Source organism: Spermophilus citellus, assembly GCF_964194105.1.
Source record: "Spermophilus citellus genome assembly, chromosome: 12".
NCBI lineage: Eukaryota > Metazoa > Chordata > Mammalia > Rodentia > Sciuridae > Spermophilus > Spermophilus citellus.
The window spans coordinates 52,440,996-52,466,916 of NC_138198.1; the positions used below are offsets into that span (position 1 = coordinate 52,440,996).

General features: G+C 35.4%; 1 long non-coding RNA gene across 1 annotated transcript; it reads left to right on the forward strand.

Annotated features, from left to right (window-relative positions):
* The first annotated feature begins 1,477 nt into the window (after positions 1-1,477).
* Positions 1,478-13,326, forward strand: LOC308631460. Its single transcript, XR_014018214.1, has 3 exons — positions 1,478-1,581; positions 12,926-13,040; positions 13,196-13,326. It is a non-coding gene; the product is annotated as an uncharacterized lncRNA (long non-coding RNA).
* Positions 13,327-25,921: the final 12,595 nt, after the last annotated feature.

Genomic DNA, 25,921 nt, shown 5'->3' on the forward strand with positions numbered 1-25,921 from the left:
TTTCCTCTGGCAATTAAATCATATGATGTTTTTTAGGGCATAAATATTGCTTTTAATTTATTCCTCATTGAGAGAGAATTCTCAGAAACTTCAGGGCATTTTTATATATTCCAAAGTACATTTCATCCTGTAGCTACTGCTTTACCCTCTTAAGTCTTTGTAACCAGTCAGGTGGCTCATCACTGTGTGATCTTCTTTCTATTTTTATGTGATCCCTGTTTGTTCTTAATTTTTCTCTCTAGCTTTTTCATAGGGTATAAAACCTTCAACCCTTTGCATTCTGTGTCTGATTATGTCACTGATCATGTCATTCCTTGTTCCGTTCATAACTTTGCTGGACATAGCAGTCTTGGTTGGTAAGTATATACTTTCAAAGCTTGGAATACTTTATTCCAAACCCCCTTGATTTTAGAGTCTGAGGTGAGAAGTTTGAAGTGAAGCTTATAAACATAAATATAATTAAATTTATACAAACAAATACAATTTTATATAAATGTGACCTAATGTTTTTCATGTGTATCTTTTACTATTTTTCTTTATTTCCATTGTTAGATCCTTTGATTATAATATGTCTTGCAGAGCTGCTTTTTATCTTAATGTTTTTTCTTTGGGATTCTATATGTATAGTGTATGTATATGTCTATCTTATTTTTAATGTTTGAAATTTTTTTTAGTGTTATTTTATCAAAAAGGTTGACGCCATTAGCCTGAATCTCTATGTTCTTCTCCAACTTTGCCCAAGATTTTCTATTTGACCTTGAACCCAAAGCAGTGGTGTTTGCCAACCATGTACTGAAGGTTTTTAAAATGTAAGCAAAAATAAACTTTCCTTCTTAAAATTGTTGTATGGTATATGAGTCATATTAATATATAATTATTAACAGGGAAGGAGATACTTTTTAATCAAAATTTTGAACTTTTGTTTTTTATTTCAGTTTATTCTTTTCCAGGTTTTAAGGCTATTTTGAAGTGGAACTTAATGTATCTCAATTTTATATATTAAGGTTTACATTTTCATTTATACTGCTTTTGCTTCAATGTTGAGTTTCTCTTCAAAGTCAAATTGGAAAAAAAATGATTGAGACTATAAATTTGATCCATTAGCTCCTCCAGGATATATTCTTATTTAATATACATAAGCTTATCTCAAATGATTTGGAGAGTTCTTCAGGCTGGGCTACTTGATTTGAAGAGAAGGAAAATTTAAATTAAAAGCTTCAAGTTATAAATGCATTTTGGAACCAACTCATATCCTTCTCAGCTATATTGGTGTTTATATATTGTGACTTGTTAACCACCTGTGGGAAATTTCACTGAGCTGTTCCAATTATTATCTTGCAACTGTTGTTTTAATATTAAGTGATATTTTTCTCAAGACAAATCATAAGTATGTTTTCCACTGTTATTTTGAGAGCCATATTCACTACACAGTTTTTAAATAACAGATACTTTTATCTCTAAATCTATTTTCTGACAGGGTACAGTAAGCAAATGTTTTGTGGATTTGTATGGAAAATTAAATAACTCTACCCAATGGAAAATATAAACATTTGACCATGTATCTGAATCAAAAACATCAAGGTATGTTTCTATTGTAGATGTAATAAGATTTTGAATCACTCCTTCTTCATACTTATAAACCATTCTTTTAAAAATGATTGTAGTAGAGTGACATGAATTTAATGAAATTCTTAAAACTATATGAGCATCTCAATTACAGTTGAATGGCATTCCCTTGTCTCTCATTAGTACTTGACCATATGACACAGAATGAGAATTCAGTAATGAACTTTCCTATGGTTGGAAGAATGATTGATATTAGTGTAGAAACAGAAGATCTGTCCTTGAACCATAAATGCTCTTCAGCAGGGAGTAAATGCTCATATAATTAAATACCTATAACTATAAGCTACCATAACTTCTATATTATGATATGTAAGTAAGTCATTTTATGTTGCCTTTATAAGGTATATGGGTAAGGTTACTTTTATAGTTTTCTATTTTTTGATTCTTATTCTTTGTTATTCAGAAAGTTTTTCCTTGGAACCTATTTTCGCATTTAGCAGTACTTTGGATGCTGGAAAATATATAATAGCATTTTTATTTGGTATTTAATATATTTACTTTTAATATTGGACAGGTTGTCTATCCCGTTCTGTTTTAGAACATGAATATATCTGTAGGGATATCAAATTGGGGTTAAAATAAATAAAGGACCCAAACAAAAAGCACTAAAGTTAGAAAACCACGAGCCATTATATAAAGAGCATAAATCATGTTGTCTTTAGTTAAGTGGGTCCACATTTAGAAGGTCAGGGGCTCACCCTGCTTATGAATAGGTTGAGTTCTTTTGTAAGTCTTGAGTGTCATAATCTATCTATCTATCTATCTATCTATCTATCTATGTCTATGTTTAGCACAGTAATATAAATATGCAGAAAAACTTACACATACATGTGTACGTATGTAATAGGGCTTCCAAGAGACAGAGCATCATTAAATGATTATAGATATTTGTAGATTTTTAAGCTGAAACAATCAGTTCATACTGGCTATTATTTTTTTTTCAACATTTTTAAAATTTGTGCATTATAATTGTACATAACAAGAATTTGTGTTATATATTTATACATGCACAAAATTTAACAATATAATTTGGCCAATATTGCTTCCCAGCACTTCTTCCCTCCCTGCCTACGTCACAACCCTTGGTCTTTTTCTTTAATTATCTCCCTTTGATTTTCCTGAGATCATCCCCAACACCTTTCTATTTCTTTTTCCATTCTAGCTTGCACATATGAGAGAAAGCATATGATCTTTGATCTTCTAAGTTTGACTTATTTTGTTTAATATTATGGTCTCCACCCATTTTCCTGCAGATGACATAATTTCATTTATTTTATGGCTGAGTAAAGTTTCATATTATCTCACTTCTTTTTGAATTCCTAGCATTAGGCACACAGGGAAGCTAGTGTTAGTCCATCATATTGATGATAGTAGTAGCACAGCCCTCCTTTCTTGTTCGCCTCCAATTTTGTTGTTCCTCATGTGTGCCTGCCATGATCCTTTGGGTGATCTTTCATCCTTGTGGTGGAATAGTATAACTTGCAGTAAGGATGAAGGATACTAAGCCAGAGAAGGAAACAGATGGCTGTGGAGGGAACTCCATTAGTTTGACTCCATGTCCATCATCTTTTTTCCTTGAGAAGCGTGGGTGCCAATTTTAAGCCAGAAAATGTCTGCAATATGAGGATTGCCTTCATCTTATAAAATTTTATTCTTCTTGTATGTATCACAGTGTTTTTCACATGTGAACTATAATTCTGTATGTAGTATAATTTTGATAATTATTTGACTTTCTCATTTTTTCTGGTTGGGGATATGTTAGTATTGTAATAAGGTTTTTCATTAATGAAATAGGTGGATTGGATCAGGTGATTTCTAATTCTGATTTCATCTTTGATACACCTTTTAATCTTTTACAGTTATTTGATATGTTTCTTTTTTTCTGAGCACCTAAAAACATTTTTTATTCATTCCATTTAGTTGTACATGGCAGTGGAATGCTCTTTGACACATCATACATAAATGGAGCATAACTTCTCATTCTTCTGGTTGTATATGACGCAGACTCAGTGATCATGTAGTCATATATGCACATAGGGTAATTATGTCAGATCCATTCTGCTATTCTTCCTACCTCCATTCCTTTCCCCCTTCCTTCACTCCCCTGTGCCTTATCCACAGTATCTCTGTTCGTCCCTAGGAACCCCAACCCTTATTGTCAATTAGCATCTGAAATTCAGTGAAAACATTCAGCCTTTGGTTCTTTGGGATTAGTTAATTTTGTTAAGCATGATATTCTCCAGTTCTATTCATTTATCACCAAATTCCATAATTTCATTCTTATTTAAGGCTGAGTAATATCTGGTTGTGTATGTATACCACATTTTCTTTATTCATTCATCTGTTGAAAGGCACTTAGACAGGTTTCATAGTTTAGCTATAACATTGACGTGGCTGCATCACTGTAGTATTCTGACTTTCAATCCTTTGGGTATGAACTGAGAAGTGGGACAACTGGGTCAATTCCAAGTTTTCTGAGGAATCTCCATGCTGCTTTTCATAATGATAAATTGAAAATTTGCCTTCCCACCAGCAAGGTATGAATGAACCTTTTTTCCTACATCCCCCCAACATTTATTGGTGCTTGAATTCCTGATAATTGCCATTCTGACTGAAGTGAGATGAAATCTCAGTGTAGATTTGACTTGCATTTTTATAATTACTAAAGATGAACATTTTTTCATATATTTGTTGATGGTATTTTCAGATCCTTAGTCCATTTATTGATTGGGTGGCTGTTATTGTTGTTGTTATTATTAATATTATTATTAGTAGTAGTATAATGTTTTTGAGTTCTTCATGTATCCTGGAAATTAATGCTGAAACTGAGGTGCAGGTGGTAAAGATTTTCTCCTGTTCAGTAGGCTTTCTCTTCATATTATTGTTGCTTGAGCTGAGAAGAATTTTAAAGGCTGCTTCTTTGATTCCATCCCATTTATTGATTGTTGATTTTACTTCTTGTGCTGTACTGGTGTTGTTAAGAAAGTAAGTTCCTAAGCTTACATTCCTACTTTTTCTTCAGTTAGTTGCAGGGTCTCTATGTTCTAATGCCTAAGTCCTTGATCCACTTTGAGTTGTGTGCAGGGTGAGAAGTAGGGGTTTAATTTCATTTTGCTACATGTGTATTTCAAGTTTTCCCAGCACCATTTGTTGAAAATGCTATCTTTTCTTCAGTGTTTGTTTTTGGTGCTGTTTTATAATATTAGATAACTGTACTTATGTGGGTTTTTCTCTGTGTCTTCTCTTCTTTACCATGGTTCTGGTACTGATTGTAATGCCTCCTGCATCACTTTTCTTGCTAATGACTGCTTTGCCTATTCTGATTCTCTAATATTTCCAAATGAGTTTTATGGGTGATTTTTCTATTTCTACAAAGGAACTCATTGGTATTTTTATAGGAATTGCATTGAATCTGCAAAGCACTTTGGGTAGTATGGTTAATTTGACAATATTAATTCTGCCTAAGATAGGCAGAATTAGGGCCTGGGAGATCTGTCCATCTTCAAAGGTCTTTAATTTCTTTCTTCAGTATTCTGTAGTTTTCATTGTAGAACTATTTCATACCTTTTCTTATATATATTCCAAAGTATTATATTGTTTTCTGAGGCTATTTTGAATGGGATATTTTTCTAATTTCTCTTTCAGTTCATTTGCCATTGATATATAGGTACATAAATTATTTATGGGTGCTAATAACCCAATGAATTTTGACATATTCTATCCCTGTTCCCATTTATTTCTGAAATTTTTCTCCCCTGATTGTATCTGTTTTCCAATCCTAATCCAGAGTTGTATATTTTAACCTCCAGGCATTAAAAGGTTTGTTTTTTGTCATTAACTTTTTATTTCTTTCATTTATGATCTTATAGGGTTCAAGAAGTTATCTCTATTTCTTGTATTTACCTTGTACTCAAAAATATGATTTTTTTTTTTTTGGTTCAAGGGATTGAACTCAGAGGCACTTGACAATTGAGCCACATCTCCAGCCTTATTTAGATACAGGATCTCACTGAATTGCTTAGCACCTTTTGTTTGCTGAGGCTGGCTTTGAACTTGCAATCCTTCTGTCTTAGATTTCTGAGCTGCTGGGATTACAGGTGTGCTCCACCACGCCTGACAATATGAACTATTTCAAAGAATGGTCATTGTTTCATGGAGAAGCAAATGAATTTATTGTTTATGGATTAAATAGTCCATAGATGTCTGTTCAGTCTATCTGATTAATGTTTTCCATTTAGTTCTGAAGAATCTAGGCTGGCAAGTTTTCTTTTTGGGTGGGCATGGTACAGAAAGGTTTCCCCAAACCTCAGCAGTGCAAAGAGTATGCAGTGTGGTCCTCACAAGGCCTTTCATCTGCCACAAAAACTCTGTGTTCCATATATGGCTCCCTCCAATTGTCACCTCAACCAGCCCCCCAACACTAGACCATTTTATAGGAATCTTGTTTTGTTTAAAAGCATTGACCCAGGTGTTGGGTATATGGCTTAGTGGTAGAGGGCTTTAGCATGTATGAGAACCTGAGTATGGTGCTTATCTCTTTAAAAAAATGACTTGCCAAAATTATTTTTGCCAATGAAAAAGCTTATCAAGAGAGATTGAGGGATACTGGCTGATGTGGGCCATATGTGGAGGTCCTGACCTGAAAGCCTAGAGAAGCAGAGAGTCCATGAGTGTCTCCATGCATCTATTCACTCATTTTACAAATTTGACTGAGTCCTGGAAGATAAAGTGCAAGTCAGTTATGTAGGTTAGAACAGTGTCCAAGATAGTATGTCTGGTCTCCTTCATTTCAGTTAATATTTAGGGGTAAAACAAATTAAGTACAATATTTACAATGAAGAAGGCCCTGTAAAGGACACAAACTAGGCATTCAGTGTTCACGGTTCCAAGACTGGCTTGCTTCTGAGTGAGGGCTTCATTATCCTGTGATGGCAGGAAAAGTGGGAGCAAGGTGCTACCAGAGGCATTGGATTAAGTGCAGGGATATGAAATAATGCCACAGGCCCTGAGGGGAGGGAGCGAGATCAAGGGAGGGTACAAAAGGATTACGGAGATCATTGCCTGGTCATGGGGACTGTGGACCATGGTGAGTATTTTGAACTTTATTCTAAGAGGAATAGGAAGTCATCTGTGCCTGAATCAGGGTGGGTGTCATGGGTTGGCTCCTGGTATAAACTTTCTTCATTGAACCGATTTTGTTTTAACCCAACTGTTATGTTGTTCTCCCATTTTCATTATATCAAGGTCTCTAATTTTGTTGGACCATTCATTTAATGAAGACTTTTTGTGTTCCTTGTGTTACCACGTTTCTCTGATTCTTCTTGACCCTAGTAGCTTGAAAAGGTGCATGCACATTTGAAGAAACCATTACTTCTTCCAGACTTAAGGACTTATTTGAGGATGGAAAAGCTTTTTCCTGCAGAGCAGTACGGGAGGACAAGCTGACCTAGTATAGCACTGGTCTAGTGGCATGGAGCAACATCTTTGTTATCTGAGGTTGAAGGATGCATTGCTTCTCTTTTAGCAGGCACAACTGTTGGTAACATGAGAACCTTCATGGTCATTGGTGGCTAGAGCTATGGGAAATCTAGAGTTGCTATGAGGACTAGCTGGGTCATAGATAGTGCCTCTAGATCCATGCAGAGAAGACTAGAAAAGGTGAAAGATATGGGCCAGGCATTGTGCACACTTTGGTGCAGTGTCAGCTGCAGGCATGTGCAATGTAGACAGGCTACCTGTGGGCAGAGAAGTAGTAAGGAAAAGCTACGACCAAGGACAGAAGCCAGGGCTGGCAAGGAGTGCCTATGAGGTGGGACCTAGTTTGTTAAAGCACAGGACTGTAAGATCAGATCTGATTGTAGACACATAGGGCTTCAGGGAAGGACCAGAAGTAGAGCTTTGCCTGGCTGCTGTGTATCTACAGATCTGGGGCCTGATCATGGATGCATAAAGCTAGAAACCTCACCTGTGAATTGAAGTATGGTGGCAGGGACATGGAGGTGTTGAGGATGGCTGTAAACATGCACTATTTTTTTGTGAGTGGAACTGAGGAGAAACGTGTGCAGTGGCACAGAACAACTAACTCTCTTCAGGCAAAGCTACATGGTGGTGGGGATGGTTAATGGGACTCTGGGTGCTTACATATGTTAATAACACCATGAAACAGAGCTGGTGACACATGTGTATGTAACTTCAGAGGCTGCTAAATATGGCGAGCAGTGGCTCGTGGCAGGTGTTGGAAGTGGTATTGTGCATGTGCAACTGCCAGTCCAACATCTGGCAGTGTGCATGGATATGGCTGCAGGTGTACACCCATCTCATGGGATTGTGCCTCCAGTATGGGCTGCAGCCTTCATGTTCTTTTGCACAGGAAAAGGCTGTTTGGTGACCTTGAGTCTGGATTTGTGGCAACTCTAGCTGAGGTTACCTTGGGTAGGCAGAATCTAGAGGTAGTGGTACAGGTGCTTGGAGACTGTGAATGCAAACACCTTTGAGGCTTTTTGCAGTAGAGAAAGATGCAGGGTTCCTCTGTGGCTGTTGGTTTCCTCAGTGGCAAAACCTACTGCAGTCTGTTTGGAGAAAGCACCTGAAGTATGTAATGGCAAACCCTGAGGGAACGCCAGAAATGAAGGCTAGAGTTGTTTACAGAAGGAGACAGTGCAGAGGTTGTGGGGGTTCTGGTCACAGTAGCCACTGGGGACCATGATTTCTTCGGCTGCAAGTTGATCCATGTGTTGCACCACTTCTTCTTTGTTTCAGGTCATCTCCAAATAGCTCATCTCTTCTTCTCTGCTCAGTAATCTGGGTCGGGAGAAATCAAATCAGAACATTTTGGTACTACACTGGAAAGCCTAGGGTGATGGTTGTTACACTATTCTCCTTTTGCTTTTGAGTGGAACTGGTGGGCTGTTTACTCCCTCTTTGTGTTGAGCAGAGCTATGTCAGGGAGTGGATGATGCAGCAGAGTGACACTAAAATTGCTTTTGGTGCAGTTATTCTGTTGTTTTCTTCTAATCTGTTGCTTTAAATTAAATGCATTCCTGAATTTTTCCAGATTTTTTTAATGGACATCTTAAGTCAGGGATCTCCTTTTCTGCTATTTACTGAATAAAGTAATAGGAAGAGTGCAGTATTTGTTTCCTGCTGTGGACATAGGCAGCTGTGCAATGGCAGAGAGGATGAGTCCTGCCCACCCAGGTCTGGGTGTGGGGGGTTCTCACCTGCCCGCCATTGAGGCCCACCTGATTCTGGTGGGGCATCTCACTCACTGTATGGGTCTTGGGGGGGTCTCAGAGGAGTCCCACCTGGTTCTTGGTGGGGTCTGTACAGAATAGCCAGGCGCTGATCACAGTACAGGGGGCGGACCTTCCAGGAGCCAATCAGCTAGGGCCATGCAGATTGTGGAATGCGCATTTGTGTTTATCAGTGTCACCTGGCAACGACTATCTTGCCAGTTGGTTGGCAGATAGGTAATGGCAGACCTGCTTTGGTAGGCCACTTGAGAGAGGTTGTTACCTAATTGTCTTTAGGATGGATGGAGCCTGGAGAAAATTTGTTTATATAAGCCTGGGAATCAAGTTTTTCGGATATAACCCTCTTGGGAAGATCCACCAGGCTGCCAAAAATTGTGAACTGGGAAGAATTAAGCGTTATCTGGGACGTGGATGTCCTGTTGATGGCACCGATCATAAAAATAGGTAATAGGGTCTGGGAGGCCAGGGACTGAGGGGTAAGGGACCAATGGGCTGATGGAATTGAAGCCGGCACCATCCAGGCTGTGCCAATGGGAGCAGAGCAGAAAGGATACCAGTTCTCCTTTCACCAGAATATTTGACTTTAATATCCTGTGGAGTCCTCAATATCCAGGACCTGCACACCTTGGAAGTTCAGTACCCAGGACTTCTAATGGGCAGCTAAACAAAACCAAATTTTTAACTGGTTTCCCAGACACTTAAAATTTCCCTATAAGGTCACTGATTTAAAAAAAAAATACACACAACAGCTTTTAATGTACACATTTTCAAAAGCATTGAAAAATTTTCAGATGTAATCTATTACCTGTTGTGTCCCAAGAGCCTCACAAGAACTCTGAATTGGGAAGATGGCTCCATGTTCTTTCTTCTTTTTTATATTTTTAAAATTCTTTCACACTAGTATATTTAGGGGTGTGTCTTCCACCTCTAAAAATAAGATATTACTTATTTCTCACATGCTTCACTCACTAATTTATGAAATTATTAGGATAACTTGGTGTCATCTTGATCATCCAACCATTTTCATAACAACAGTGTTGACAAGCCCTGAATTTTCTGCAAATACTTCATTAACTTCAGTTAGTGAAGTTAACTACCTTTAGCTACCTTTCCACAGAGGACACTAGAGTTCACTGGCAGCTTTCACACTTTCCAGAACACCAGACACAACATGCTTTTTCAATTTTGTTATCACTTTAGACTAAAGTAGAAAAGCATCTGCCAAAAGCTTCTCACACAAAATTCCAAAATTGCTGATTCCACTGTTCCAGTAGCCTTTCCTGTAGTTATCCATTACTGTGTATCTATACAAGCATGAAGAGTAGAGCATTGGTTGAGAGCATCCAGGCAGTGCAAGCTCTCAGTCACCAGGGCCAAGGGAGTAGCACACAAAGGGTGCCTAGTCTGTACAGTGCTGCCTGCTGGTGCCCTACTGTAGCTTGCCCTACTCTGTTCTGAAGGGACTAAGAGTATCAAAGGTAGGCCCTGCTTGTGGTTTGTGCATTAGAATACTCATTGACCCCAAATGTGAGCTCTCTCTGTGGTTATCAATTTCACAAAAAACAAATAAAAATATCTGTACATTTTTTTAGTTCCACACGCAGTCATTTAGGGTCATGATGACACTAAGAAAATGTTTGCAATGAACAAAGACTTGCCATTCTGTGTATCAAAATACATTATTAACTTTCACAAATTACTTGTTTGCCAATGGCCAAAAGATAAGTGACTGGAACAGGATAAAAAGAATACTCAAATATCTGGAAGGGAGAGTAAAATGGAATTGGTAGGTAGTGGCATGCACAGTTTTAAATGTGGCACAGCAGTTATCATTAAATCATCTATTTGAGGAGCAATAAACAGCTCAAGCCATAATCAACAGCCCAATACCACTACTCTTCATCTTCAAAATACTGTAGCTGCGAAATTTATTTCATTTGTTAGACTTAAATTCCTTCTGTTGCCAAGGACATAAATATTTTTTTCTGTGTTCATATGTCACTGTCACTTGAGCATCTGTAAAATTAGAGTATTTTATCTGATTAAATTAGAATTCCAAGGTTGGAAATGTAGCTCAATGTTAGAGCACTTCTTGCATGTCAAAGCAAAGGGTAAGGGTGCAATCCCCAGCAAAACAACAATAACATTGTCATCATCATCAACATAATAAATTTTAAAAAGAGAGGTAGGAAAAAAAGAAGTCTTCTTTCAAATTCATTATTTCTTGGAACGCCTTTGCCAACATGAAGAAAGCATTTATGTTTTCTTCTAGTACATTTCTATATAGATGTCCTATAGTGCATTTCATCTATTGTAGATATTACTATACATACATTTCTTATATATGTATGTTTTATTTTACATATGCAATTATAGGTTAATAATTTTGTTTTGGTGAGAATAGAAGAGAGCAAGTATAAAAGATTATTACTCCTGAAAAAATATTGCATTACTTTATAAAAGTTTCACATAAAAATACGAAACTTCTCAACTTTAGTATTTTTAAGTGAAGCTTTTATAAAGTAAAGCATTAAAGAATTATTCTTTAATTCTATTCATTTGTACTCATAAAATGAATGTTTTTAATGCGCAAGAACTGCACAGCTACTTATTTTGTATTTGACATATTCTACTATCTCAGACAACTCTTACATAAAAACTTTCTAGATGTGACCAGTTAATTCAAACTGACGTGATAGGACTCAATTTCAAATGAAACGGTTCTTCCTCCTTTTCAATCATGCATTCATGGAGGTAAGAAATTGTAAACGTCCCTTGTGAAAAATTAAGACAGTATTAAATACTGAACATTGAAAACACCTGATTCATATATAAATCCCATATATATATAAATACTGAATTAGTTTAACCATACTAATTCATTTGGGTTCTTTTTCCTTTGGCATTAAGTTTGCTTTCGGTTTGGCCTTTTACTGTTATTATTCAGCCTACTTTACCTATCATACTTTTAAAACTGAATTTAAATGCCATCCATGTCATGAGAACTGCCATAAATCTATTGTTTGTCTCACATTTCACTTAAGGTAAGGCACCATGAATTATGATGGTTCTTTATTTTGTTTATGAAGAAAAAATTAAATGCTGCCAATTATAGTTGTAATGCAGCCTGAATTATTAGTGGGATTCCATTGTCAGTGTTGTTAAAATGATAAGAAAAAAAATCATCTTAGACTCATTGAAATACATAGTTTTTAAAATATATTTTTAAAAATCACTACAATACTACTAACTTATTAATTGAAATACTCTTAGTTGATAAAAAGCAATAATATTGATTACAATAGCTACCAATTATGGAGCTGTTGCTGGTGCTACAAAATCTTCAGATGTTTTACATAGATTCTCCATTAAGCATCCTGGTAGTATTCAGGGAGATACTCATTTTAATCCTTACTTTTTTAGGAAATTGAGGGAGAGTAAGACTGTGGGATAACTAGTACATCACAGAGTCTAAAGTAGAATTCATACTGAAGATGAGCTAAATCTCAAGTCCATCTTCTTTCTAGGCATGTGGGCTGCTCTGCTCTGGGGATGTGGTTCTGTGGTAGAGCCCTTCCTTACCTAGAATGCTTCAGGCCTGGGTTCTATCCCCAGCAATATGAAAACAAAGCAACCAAAAATAAGTAAAATCAATGGAACCAGGCACAGTTGCACATACCCATGATTCCAGTGACTTAGGATGCTGAGGCAAGAGCATTGGAAGTTTAAGACCACAGTGGGCAATTTAGTGAGACCCTGCATCAAAATTGTTTATATAATAAAAATGTGCTTAGGATATGACTCATTAGTTGAGTAACCCAGGGTGCAATCCCCAGCAGTATCAGAAACAAGAAATAAGAAGAAAATGTCAGTGGCATAGGCTGATCATTCATTAATAAAATAAGTAATGACAGCTACTAAATATTGTACCTTCTTCATAAGAAAATAGAGGAATTATGAGCTACTTAATGTTTATAATTGCATAAATAGTTGTGTATTTCAAAAGGTACCTTATGAATTCCTAATAAAGCTTCTTACTTGCACAGAACCCCTCTACATTATGCCTGTGCCTATGGTAATCCAGCAGTGGTGGCTCTTCTAGTGAAGAGGAAATGTAATGTCGATTTGTGTGACAGTGATGGCAACACACCATTGATGAAGGTAGATATACCAGTGGTTTTGCAGGAAATGAATTTGATGAAATGCTTAGAAGAAAAAATGGTTAATGCCATTTAGTTATAACTAATGGGTAAAACGTGAAATATTTTTCTTGGATTTCCAAAATTTACAATCTATTTCTTGGTTAAAACCAACAGGCCCTACAATATGAGGAAGAGGAATGTGCAATTATTCTTCTAGAACATGGTGCCAATCCAAATGTTCACAACAACAAGGGTGAAACTCCGCTCCACTATGTTATCTTTTATAGGAACACATTAATAGCAACAAAACTGCTTTCATCCAACGCAGATATTGAAGCCAAAAACATGGTATATATATCAATCACTATTATTTTCAAAATATTTAAAATTTTTCTTAAAATTAACAGTAATGCATGTTAAAAAATACTGATTATAAGCAAATTTTCTTTTTATTAAAATACTAGCAAATGTTGGAAGTTCTCCGCGTATTCTTCCTCCTTCTTTTGTAGCTCATGTGTGTATTTAGTTTGCCTCCATCAGTTGAATCCACACTTAGAATTCAAGAGACTCATGCAGAAATCTGAACTTCCAGCTTCTGTGAAGGAACCTGATGCGGTCCCCTTGAGCCATAGTACTGTGTGGTGTGGTGTGCAGGGTTTGCCTCTCACATGCTGGGCACACATGTTCTTCAGTTTGCTTCTGGCAACTGCAGCACTTACTCCAATCACCTACTTTGCCTCTATAAATGAGGTTACAACTCCTCTTTTTTAATATAGTGTGATAAAGATTTCATGATGTTTTCTACTGATATACAAGAATATGGACTACATAATATATTATGACTCTCTTTCAAATGGGATTAATTGTTTGAATTTAGAAATTGGAAGTTAAATAGTTTTCTCTATATATACTATAAAAATCATGTTCCCACTGGAATTTTTGAAAGGCTGATTAGGTCAACTCATTGCTAGAATGGATAAATTATTGCTAGAAGTAGATAACTCATGGATTTTGCCAGCTGTACTATGTATTAGTCTTCAGCTTTGTTCCTTAAAAATGCAAATGTTTAGTGCCTTTCATGATACTACAAGTAATCTGTGTAGATCAGCATAAATCTTGATGATACACAAAATTTCTGAATTAAATTTTGCCTAAAATTATAAGTAACTTTAAGTAGCAATTAAAGTGGATGAGAATAAAAAGAATTTTGGAAAATAACCAAGCATTATGTTACCAGGATTGTCGTTACAAGTGAGAATACATTTTCAATGTTATTTTTATTAGAGTTTATAGTTTTACATAGTAGTTGAATTCATTCCCCCCAAATCTTACATGCATGGAATTCCAGTTGAGTCATTGATTCCCTCTTTTCCATCTGTCTACCCCTCCTCCTCCATTCTCCCCCTCCTCTTCTCCTGGACCTCCTTTGTTTGTTTTGTTTTGTTTTTTTTACAGCCCTATAGTCTAGGTATACTTCTGTTCTTTTTTTTTTTTATTATTGGATGTTCACAACATTACAAAGCTCTTGACAAATCATATTTCATACATTAGAATCAAGTGGGTTATGAACTCCCATTTTTACCCCAAATACAGATTGCAGAATCACATCGGTTACACATCACATTTTTATATACTGCCATATTAGTGACTGTTGTATTCTGCTACCTTTCCTATCACCTGTCTATTTATTTATATTTGGTTGATTTTTTTACTTACACATAAAGGTGTAATTACCTGTGGCATATTTATATATGCATATAACATGAATTTTAAAGATTTCCTTCTTCATTGCCTTCCCTTTTTCATTATCTCTGTGCCTCTCAATCTTCTTTTTCTACACATCTTTTGATATTCTGTTCTTCATTTCTTTTTCTTTAATTAACTCCAGCTTCCACATATGACACATTTTACCTTTGAGTTTCTTATTTGACTTATTTCACTTAGCATGATATTCTTGGATACCAACTCATTTACCAACAAATGACATAATGTATTTTTATGGCTGAGTAATACTCCATTGTATGTATGTGCACCAGAATTTCTTAATCCTTTCATCCATTCACAGGTACTTGGGTTAATTTCATAATTTACCTGTTGTGAATTGTGCTACTGTAAACACACATGTGACTGTATTAATATACAGTTACACATAAAATTTTGTTTTACTAATTTTGGGAAAATAGTGAGTCATGGGATAGCTGCTTCATGTTGTGGTTCCCTTCTTAGATTTTGGGGAATCCCCAAACTGTTTTCCAGGGTGGTTGAACTAGTATGTAGTCCCACCAACAGTGTAAACGTGTGCCTTATCCCCACATTCTTTTTTTTTAACCGGGGGAGAGAGAGAGAGAGAGAGAATATTAATATTTATTATTATTATTATTTTCGTTTTCAGCAGACACAACATCTTTGTATGTGGTCCTGAGGATCGAACCCTGGCCACACGCATGCCTGGCGAGCGCGCTACCGCTTGAGCCACATCCCCAGCCCCACATTCTTACCAGTATATATTACTGTTTGTGTTCTTGATAATTACCATTGTGGCTGGAGTAAGATAAAGTCTTAGTGTAGTTTTTATTTGCATTAACATAATTGCTAGAGATGTTAGAAGACTTTTTTATATATAGTTGGGACATTTGTGTTTCTTTTGAGAAATTTCTGTTTAGTTCTTTTGCTCAGTTATTGACTGGGTGGTTTTTTTGTTTGTTTGTTTGGAGTTTTTAAAAATATTTATATTTTAATTCTTATTGGACACAATACATTGATTTTATTTATTTTATGTGCTGCTGAGGATCAAACCCAGGGCCTCACATGTGCTAGGTGAGTGCTCTACCACTGAGCCATAATCCCAGCTCTGTGTTAATTTTTTTTTGAGTTGATTATTTCTCTTTGTTAATCCCCTCTCAGTGGATTAGTTGGAAAAATTTTCTCCAATTGCATAAAAATAATATATTTTTGTATTGAACTTTCTGACATGTAAGATAAATATCTTTCAGCTTATAATAAGAGAAGACACAGGAACAATTATGAAAAAGCAACGTAGTTTACTCAGACTCTATCAATTTTAAGCAGAAATTCCTTACATTGGAATCTGGGATTCTGATTTCATAAATAAAAAAGAATCAAGTGGACTTGTATAACATGGAGAAAACTTCCATGTTGCTGGAAAGCTCTCAGAAATATATTCCTGTAACTTCAATTGTTCACATGTGAATATCTCCAATAAAAAATCAGTGTCAAGTAGGTGTTAAGCAATGGAAAAGCTATTTCTGTACTACTGGACATACAATGCACAGTTGTGTAAATTTTCTCAAACACTAAAACAAGGAATCTTTTCTATGAGGCTTGGTATTACTGGAAAAGTAGACGTTCTTCAGAATATGATTTATACACCCTACTAGTGAGTTGAGAATTTGGCTTGTTAGTGAAATATAATACTTATATCCTTTACTAACATGTATTAGGGAATGGGTCTATTGGGATATAAAATACAGTTTATGTCCTAAAGATGCTCTTGGTTGAGGAGGGTTCATGTTACATAACTCCAAGATGCCAGGATGAATGCTTGACAGCGGCAAAGATCCATGGAAACAGTAAATGTATGAAGCAGTTTTAGAAATGCTGGAGTTCATGTGGCCACTCTAGGCAGAGGAGAGGCATCTCAAAATGGAAGAGCAGCACGTATGGCAGCAGAATGGGAAGAGAAGAGAGTGGCTACACTTAATTTACATTATTATTATATGCTTATGTTCATACAGTATTTTGTAAGGTTAACTTCAGTTGAAAAGTAGTAATTTTGTGAATAAACTATATTTGTTGTTTTTCAGAGGGGCCAAACACCACTTCTACTCGCCGTAAAGAAAAACAGAAAGATGATGGTAGAATTTTTTATTCAGAATAAAGCAAACATACATGAAGTTGATGATAAGGGAAGGTATAGTACTTTATATTTTTTGGAAAAAGGTTAATATTGTAGTAAAATCACTCAAGTTAAAAATATTAAATTAATGGGAATGACATAATCATTGGAATAGAGTGAAATTTGTGAACGTAAACTAAAATTAAGGAGAAGAGCAATTATTCAAACTGAGCAACACAAATAAGAGTATGTAGTATGATTCACATGCCCTTATAATTATTGGCTGATGATTACTATTTGATTTTGTTGATCACATAATCTTGTGTTAGCTAGAGTTTTCATGTTAGTTTTGTAAAATATAGACTTTTAGTTTGTGCTTTTATTCAGTATTGAATTTTTTAAATTTTCTTCAATATTTCATCTTCTCCTGGTATAGTTTTCTGTTGGAAATGCTGTGTTGAGTATAGATAGACATTGAGAATTATTTTTTCCTTTATATGACTATTTTCTTTAAATTACTTAATTTGTAGAATATTGATTTCAGATTTTTCCTAAGTGACGTCTAATTAGTCTTAACAAATTTTGAACATTTATAATGAAAAAGAGTGTAACATATGCTTGAAATCTGGTTGCAAGATTATACATGTAGCATTGATTTCAATGCCTGGCAAATGCTTCTCAAGAGTGAATGACTGAAGCAACAATTATTATTATTATCACCAGTGCTACTGTTATTACGTTATACCTGCAAATACCTTTTTTACTCCTTGACCTTTGGCCGACTGTGAGTTACAATATATTACATCACTCTAAGAAAGAAATGGAGCTTTATTCATTGAAATCTTTGCCAACTCCAGATGAATGACCTCATCATAATTAATGTTCATTGAAGGATTTTAAGTTTGTAACTCTCCCCTTTTGGGACACGTGATTTATTTTTTTATGTGTTTGTTTTCCTTTTAGACTTACAAATGATTTAGAAAGATAAAGATTTGATCTTCCAAGATGTATATGTCTGTTAGTGTATGTAAAGCTAGATGTCAAATTGGTAAAATGTATTACAATGTCTTTTTAAATAAACTTATTAAAATACCTAAATTTGAAGTTATCTCTCTTATTTTAGAACAGCCCTCATGTTGGCTGTGGAACATAAATCAACACACATAGCCGAACTGCTTCTTCAATGTGGTGTTAATGTGTCTGCTTCAGATAATTGTGGAGAGATTGCCTTGTCTTATGCCATTGCTAGTGGAAATACTGCGTAAGTATTTACATTACAATACTAATCAACATTAGATGTATGTCCACTATAGTTACACCTGTTGCATCTTATATATGAGGTGAGATTTCATAGCATTACTATGTATGGAACCGTAGTTAGTTAGGACAGTTCATTAGTCAGAAACCCTTCAAGTCTAGCCAGGAAGCAGTGATGATACTTTGATTGGGCAAAGAGAAGGATGGAGGGGTAATGGAGGCAAGAAAGATGGTGGAGTGAGATAGACATTATTACCTTGGTACAGGTATGACTGCATATATGATGCAGTGGTACATCCTGTAAAATCAGAAATGAAAGTTGTTGCAGTTGTGTCCAATGAATCAAATTGCACTCTACTGTCATATATACATAATTAAAATGGATTAGTTATTTTTAAAAAAAATAAGTAGTGATGTGTGCATGAGTCACCTTCAAGGTTTGTTCTCTCCTCTCTCTTCCCCTCTCTTTTTCTTTTTCTTCTCATGCATGCTGGGAAATTTTCCTACCACTGAGATATACCAGTAGCTAATATCTTAGGACTTTGTAAACCTTTATCCTTAGGGTTTCCAGCATTATCCAGTTCATTTCAAGTATAACCCCTCCTCACAGGGAGAGATAGTATCACACCTATGATTTTATAATTTGATATTTGAGTCTTGAAATTCCCTGTTGAGCTGAAGTTAGCTATTCTACCATCCCCCTTTAATTTATCAAGGACCTAATGATATCCTTGAAGTGTAAGGAAGATAATTCTGTAGTCAGATGGAGGGGAATAAATAGATTTTTAAATTGTTCCTTTGTCTCTGTCAGTTCTGTTGCTGTGGTGTTTCTGCCAGACCTGGCCCTGCAGTCTGGTAGTGAAGAGCTTTTATTTCAAAATATCCTGACTGATCCAATCCCTGAGTCTTCATGGTAACCCACACTTAGACTCAACACTCTTCTTAGTTCTCATGCACTTATGCTTTTTATTCAACAGTTGTTTCCAAGCAGAAGCACTCTGCTTTGACAGGTTGGCCTCTAGCTTTGGCCAACAAATACTAAGCACTCTGACCCTGTCCCCCCTTTTAGGAACCTTATGTGGAATCCCCATATTAGCCTTGCCCTTTCTGGTGCATTATCCTTTTAGGACTTTGTCTTTTCTGTCATAAAATTAAAATCATTCAAATCTATTAGAAAGCTTCAAGTAAAGCTTCAAGTAATCTCTGGAAGAGATCAGAGTTTTCTGTCATCTTGGCTAACAGATCTGTGCCCCAAATCCTTCCATCCCTTGAAATAGATTTCCTTTGACTGCAGCGGGTTCCACATCACTGTTTTCCATGGTGAGTGCCAATTTAGATTGGCACTTCTAGTAGTTTTCCCAAGTAATGGAAATTTCCAAGCTGTTGGAATCGCTGCCTAAAGTTTTCAGCATTTATTAAGGTCTGCCTCAAAAGGAATAGATTAAGCAGATTCATTGAATCTAAGAGAGCTAAGCCCCATCATGACTCCTCAGTATCCATTGTGTTAAAGAGAATTTTGTGTTCCAAGTCAGTTGGAGATCAACATGGAAATGTAGCTACATTTATCTGCTGATTCTGTTCAACTAGGTAGAGAAGAAATAGTAGTAGTCCAAGTTTTTGGCATTTGTTAATTTCTTGCCTTTGTTGTTATTGATTAGTCTCACAGAAGGGGATGATTATATTCTCTAATTTAAGGAGATATTTATAAATAGTTATAAATTAATTGTTGATTTGCTTTGAGTTATAAAGCACAAAGAAGTGCCCAATTGATCATGAAAATTAGGACTCAAGCATTTTTTAAAATAATTTTAACTTTTGAATATTAGAACCTATGAAAAATGCACATTAGTTCTAGCTGAGATTGTAAGTAGTTAAGTATGCCATTATTTTACTATTTTGCTTAACGTGTTTCAATATTACCTTAGTAAATCTCCATAACAACCTGGTGAACTAAAGTGATACAACCCTTATTTTTTAAAAGGCCTTAAGCCTAAGAGAAAGAAGTTGTGCAAGAACAAAAAAACTATTTTTTACAGAGACAGGGCATTTTCTGAGTTCAAGGTACACTAGTTAATATATTTACCTGTCCTGTTCTCAATTAATGATCATTTCATCTTTTTTCTTCTTTAACTTCAAGCTATGGGTGCAGTGACACATGCATTTACCCCAGCTACTTAAGAGCCTGAGGCAGGACAATTGCTTGAGCCCAGGTATTTAAGATCAGCCTGACCATCATCATGAAATACCATCTCACAAAACAGAAAAAAAACAAACATTGTACAAATAATTTTCAAGTTAACAAAATGTTTATAGGGCATACAGATTAGGAGAGCATATGAAAAAGTTCTGATACTAGATCTAAAACATTATAAAGTATTGAGTTATATTTCGTCAGTGTTTTCATATGAGTGTTAAAATACCAATTTTATTACTTTTTTCAAATATAGAAACAGGGATTTAATTCTTCAATACATGAAAGCACAATATAAAACATCAGGTAAGACTTAAAATTTCAATTTCAATCCAGGTAAGACTTAAAAAAATGAGTTACTCTTGGTGTTCATGCCCTGTGTAAATAAGAGTAAGAATGTTTGATCACAAAAGAAGAGTGGAAAAAAATAAATGTTCAAATTCCATTCATATTTTTTATATCATTTCTTGCTCATATAGAATCCAGGATATCTTAATAATTAACTATAAGAAATTTATCATCTGAATGATATTGTCTGAAGAAATTTTACATTAATGTTGACCCTGAAATTTTATGTCTTTGCAGAAGTAAGAATATTTTTAAATTATACATTCTGTTTCGTATATGGTCACATGATAGCAGATTGGACTTGTTATAAAGCCAGGTGTTCTTGTCAACTGTTAATATCAGCTCCTATTGAGTGCCTACATTAGTGACTTTCACAGTGATATTTCTCTACACACATATACAATACTTGAATCCTGACCACTCTCCTTACTTCCATTTTCCCCCTCTACTCCCTTTTTCATCCCCAGTTGCCTTCCCTCTTCCTTAATGTTCCCTCCATCATTTTCTAGTCATTCTTATTTTCTTCCCAGATTCCACATGTTAGGGAGAGAATGTGATAATTGGGTTTTTTTTTCTGATTTTTTCACCTTAACATGATGACCACCCTTTCCATCCATTTTACAATTATTGTCTTTGTTTCTTTTTTTAACATTTTTATTTGGGGTTTGAAATATACCATTTCCTGGGCCTTAAAATTTCTACTCAGAAATCTAATATTTTTCTGATATGTTTATAATTGCTTTGGCCCTTATTATAGATTTCAGTGTACCTTTGGTAATTTTATAGACTATGATTTGGAGAAGTTCTTTTCGGGCCATGTCCATTTGGTATTCTAAAATCTTATACCTGGATGTCCATAACTTTCACAAGATATAAGAAATAGTTTCTTTTATTCACTGAGAAAGCTTTCATTGCCTGTAGCCTGTACCTCTTCTCCATTATGTGTACCAGTGATTCATAAAAGTAGTCTATGAATTGTGTCTAGTGGTTTTGTAATTTGTTTACAATTATTTTGATTGTTGTTGATATTGTCTGAATGTGATATTTCATCATCAACTTGAAGCTCTGGTATTTTTTTCTTTCACTTGATCTAGTCTATGGGTCTAACTTCAAGTGGATATATTTATTTGAGGTATTGAGCTCTTTATTTTCAAGATTTCTAATTGATTCTTTTTCAGAATCTGTATTGAATTCTTCTTTCATGCCCTGCATTGTTTTCCTTAATCTACTCAGTTTTTCTTTGCTTCATCTTTGAAATAATTCACTATTTTAACTTTTTTTTTTTGAATTTTATTCTGGCATTTTTTATATTGCATTATCTTTGGAAGTAGTTTCTAGGGTAATTAACTATAAAACAGTCATGCTACTTTGCTTTTTATCTTATATTTCTATATTGAAATTTGTACATCTTCAGGGATATATATCTTTTCCACATTCATTTGAGTGTCTGCTTAGGAAACTGTTTTCCCTGGATGATGTGTCTTGTGCTATTGATTAAATGTGTGATGTCGAATTATTTTCCAAATGGTGTCTCTATTGTAGTTTCCTATGTCTTATCTGTGACTCCTGAATGGTGATAGCTTGCACTGTTAAGTAACAACTTTCTTTGTCAGTGTTGTGAGAGTGGAGTCATGTTAGTGAAATAGTGATATAGGCAGTAGAGGATCTGAAATGCATTTTCTGTGGTGGTTCCTCCATACTTGTCAATAATATGGTGTCTGCAAATATATGGGAGATACCTAGGCTTAGAACCTGCATAAATGAAGATCTCAAACTCGCATAATTCTGTAAGAGTTTCTTCATTTATTTCTAGTCTTGCTTTAGTGTGTCCAGACCACTGAATTTTAGTCATCTCTTTCCATTACTAAATGTGTGTGTTAGGTTAAAGCTTTTTATCACTGTTCTTATTTTTAATTTTTTTTCAGCACCAGGTTTTATTTTATTTTATTAGATATGTATGACAGGAGAGTGTATTTTTTACATACATGGGCTACATCTGATTCTATTTAGGATCAGAGAGAACTTTTGGCCTTTGGTTTTTTTGGTATTGGCTTATTTCACTGAGTATAATAGTCTCAAGTTCCATCCATTTACCAGCAAGTGCCATAAATTTCATTCTTCTTTATGGATAAGAAATACTCCATTGTGTATATGTACCCCATTTTCTCTAACCTTTCATCTGTTGAAGCTCACCTAGGTTGTTTCCTTAGCTTAACTATTGTGAATTGGGCTGCTGTAGACATTGATGTGGCTGTGTCACTGTAGTATATTGATTTAAAGTCCCTTGGAGATATATATATATACACACACACACACACGCCCAACTCTCCATCATGTCAACTTAGGAACTGATTTCCTCAACAAGACTTCTAAATTGCAACAAATAAAATCAAGATTCAACTGGGGTGATAACTGGTTGAATGGTGTTTCCATTCCACATTCTCAGAGGAATCTCCATACTGTTTTCCAGAGTACTTGCACCAATTTGCAGTCTCACTAGCAAAGTATGAGTGTAACTATTTTCTCACATTCTCTCCAGCATTTATTGTTACTTGTATTCTTGATAATTCCTATTTTGACTGGACCAAGAATGGAATATCAATGTAGTGTTAATTTGCATTTTCTAACTTCTAGAGAAATTTAGCATTTGTGTTTTTTTTTCTACTTTTTATTGATTTTATATTTTTTTAAGTGCACAATAACAGTGGAATGCACTACAATCCTTATTACACATATAAAGCACAATTTTAACTCTGAATATAAAGTATGTTTATGTCAATTTATGCCATTTTACATGTACTTTTTTGCACTACAATTCGTTTTTTATTTTTATTTGTTTCAGTTAGTTATACATGACAGTACAATGACCTTGACATATCATACATTTGAACCACATGAGATACAATATTTCATTTTTCTGAGTATACAGGTTGTAGATTCACATTGATCATGCATTCACATATATACACCAATAATAATAATGTCTATTCCATTCTACTATCCTTCCAGTCTTTCCAACCTCTCCTCTCCCCTCCCATCACTTCTCTCTTCTTAATCTAAGGTAGCACTATTCCTTTTTTTTTTCACTTCTTCATACATGTGGTTTGTATAACAACGAGGCTCTCCTTCCACCATCCGTGCAATTCCCTTTCTTTCTCCCTTTCCCTCCTACCCCTCTTCCCTGTGTATAGGTAATCTTCTTCCCATGCTTTTTCTCTCTCCCTCATTTTGAGTCACCCCCCCTTATATCAGAGAAGACATTTGGCATTTGTTTTTTGGGGACTGGCTAAATTCACTTAGCATAATCTGCTCTAATGCCATCCTTTTCCCTGCAAATGCCATGATCTTATTATTTTTTAGTGCTGAGTAATATTCCATTGTGTATATATGCCACACATTTTTATCCATTCATCCATTGAAGGGCATCTAGGTTGGCTCTACAGTCTAGTTATTATGAATTGTGCTACTATAATCATTGATGTGGCTGAGTCCATGTAGTATGCTGTTTTTAGGTCTTTTGGGTATAGTCCTAGAAGAGGAATAGCTGGGTCAAATGGTGGTTACATTCCCAGTTTTCCAAGGAATCTCCATACTGCTTTCCAAATTGGCTGCACCAATTTATAATCTTACCAGCAGTTCAATTCTGATCAAAATCCCAATGACATTCCTCACAGAAATAGAAAAAGCAATTATGAAGTTCATCTGAAAATATAAGAGACCCAGAATAGCAAAAGAAATTCTAAGCAGGAAGAGTGAAACAGATGGTATCACTATACCAGATCTTAAACTATACTACAGAGCAATAGTAACAAAAACAGCATGGTACTGGCACCAAAGCAGGCTGGTGGACCAATGGTACAGGATAGAGGACACAGAGACTAACCCACAAAAGTACAACTACCTTATATTAGACAAAGGTACTAAAAGCATGCAATGGAGGAAGGATAGCATCCTCAACAAATGGTGTTGGGAAAACTGGAAATCCATATGCAACAAAATGAAATTGAATCCCTATCTCTCACCATGCACAAAAGTTAACTCAAAATGGATCAAGGGTCTAGGAATTAAACAAGAGACTCTGCATCTAATGGAAGAAAAAGTAGGCCCTAATCTTCCTCATGTGGAGCTAGGCCCCAACTTCCTTAATAAGATGCCTATAGCACAAGAGTTAAACCCAAGAATTAACAAATGGGATGAATTCAAACTAAAACCTTTTTTCTCAGCAAGAGAAATAATATGTGAGGTGAATAGGGAGCCTACATCCTGGGAACAAATTTTTACCCCTCACACATCAGATAGAGCTCTAATCTCTAGGGTATACAAAGAACTCAAAAGCTAAACACACACACACACACACACACACAAATAATCCAGTCAACAAATGGGCCAAGGACCTGAACAGACACTTCTCAGAAGTGGATATACAATCAATCAACAAATATATGAAAAAATGCTCACCATCTCTAGCAATCATAGAAAGGCAAATTAAAACTACCCTAAGATACTATCTCACTTCAGTAAGAATGGCAGCCATGATGAAGACAAACAACAACAAATGCTGTTGAGGATGCGGGAAAAGTGTACCCTCATGCACTGCTGGTTGGATATTGAGCATTTAAAAAATATATTTGCTCACCAATTGTATTTCTTGTTCTGTGAACAATCAGTTTCAGATTTTTGCACATTAATTGACATCCTATGACCACTAGAAGAGAATATTAACTATATTGGGTTGTGTGTGTGTGTGTGAGTTAAGTTTTTTGATTTTTTTTTTCATGGGGGCCAGTAGTGGGGATTCAACTCAGGGGCATTCAACCACTGAGCCACATCCCCAGCCCTATGTTTTATTTTATTTTATTTTTATTATTTTTGTTGTAGATGGACACAATTTACTTATTTACTTGTTTATTTTTTATTTATTTATTTTTATGTAATGCTGAAGATCAAACACAGGGTCTTACACCTGCAAGGCTAGTTCTCTAACACTGAGCCCCATACCCAGCTCTGTTTTGCATTTTATTTAGACATAGAGTTGCTCAATGCCTCACCATTGCTGAAGCTGGATTTGAACTCTTGATCCTCCTCTTTCAGCCTCCTGTGCTGGTTTGTTTTGAATTCTTTATATATCCAGAAGATTAATGTTCTGAGGTACAGGTGGTAAAGATTTTCTCCCATTTTGTAGGTTCTCTGTTCATGTTCTTGATAATTTTCTTTCCTGTGAGAAAGCTTTTTACTTTGTTTCCTTCCC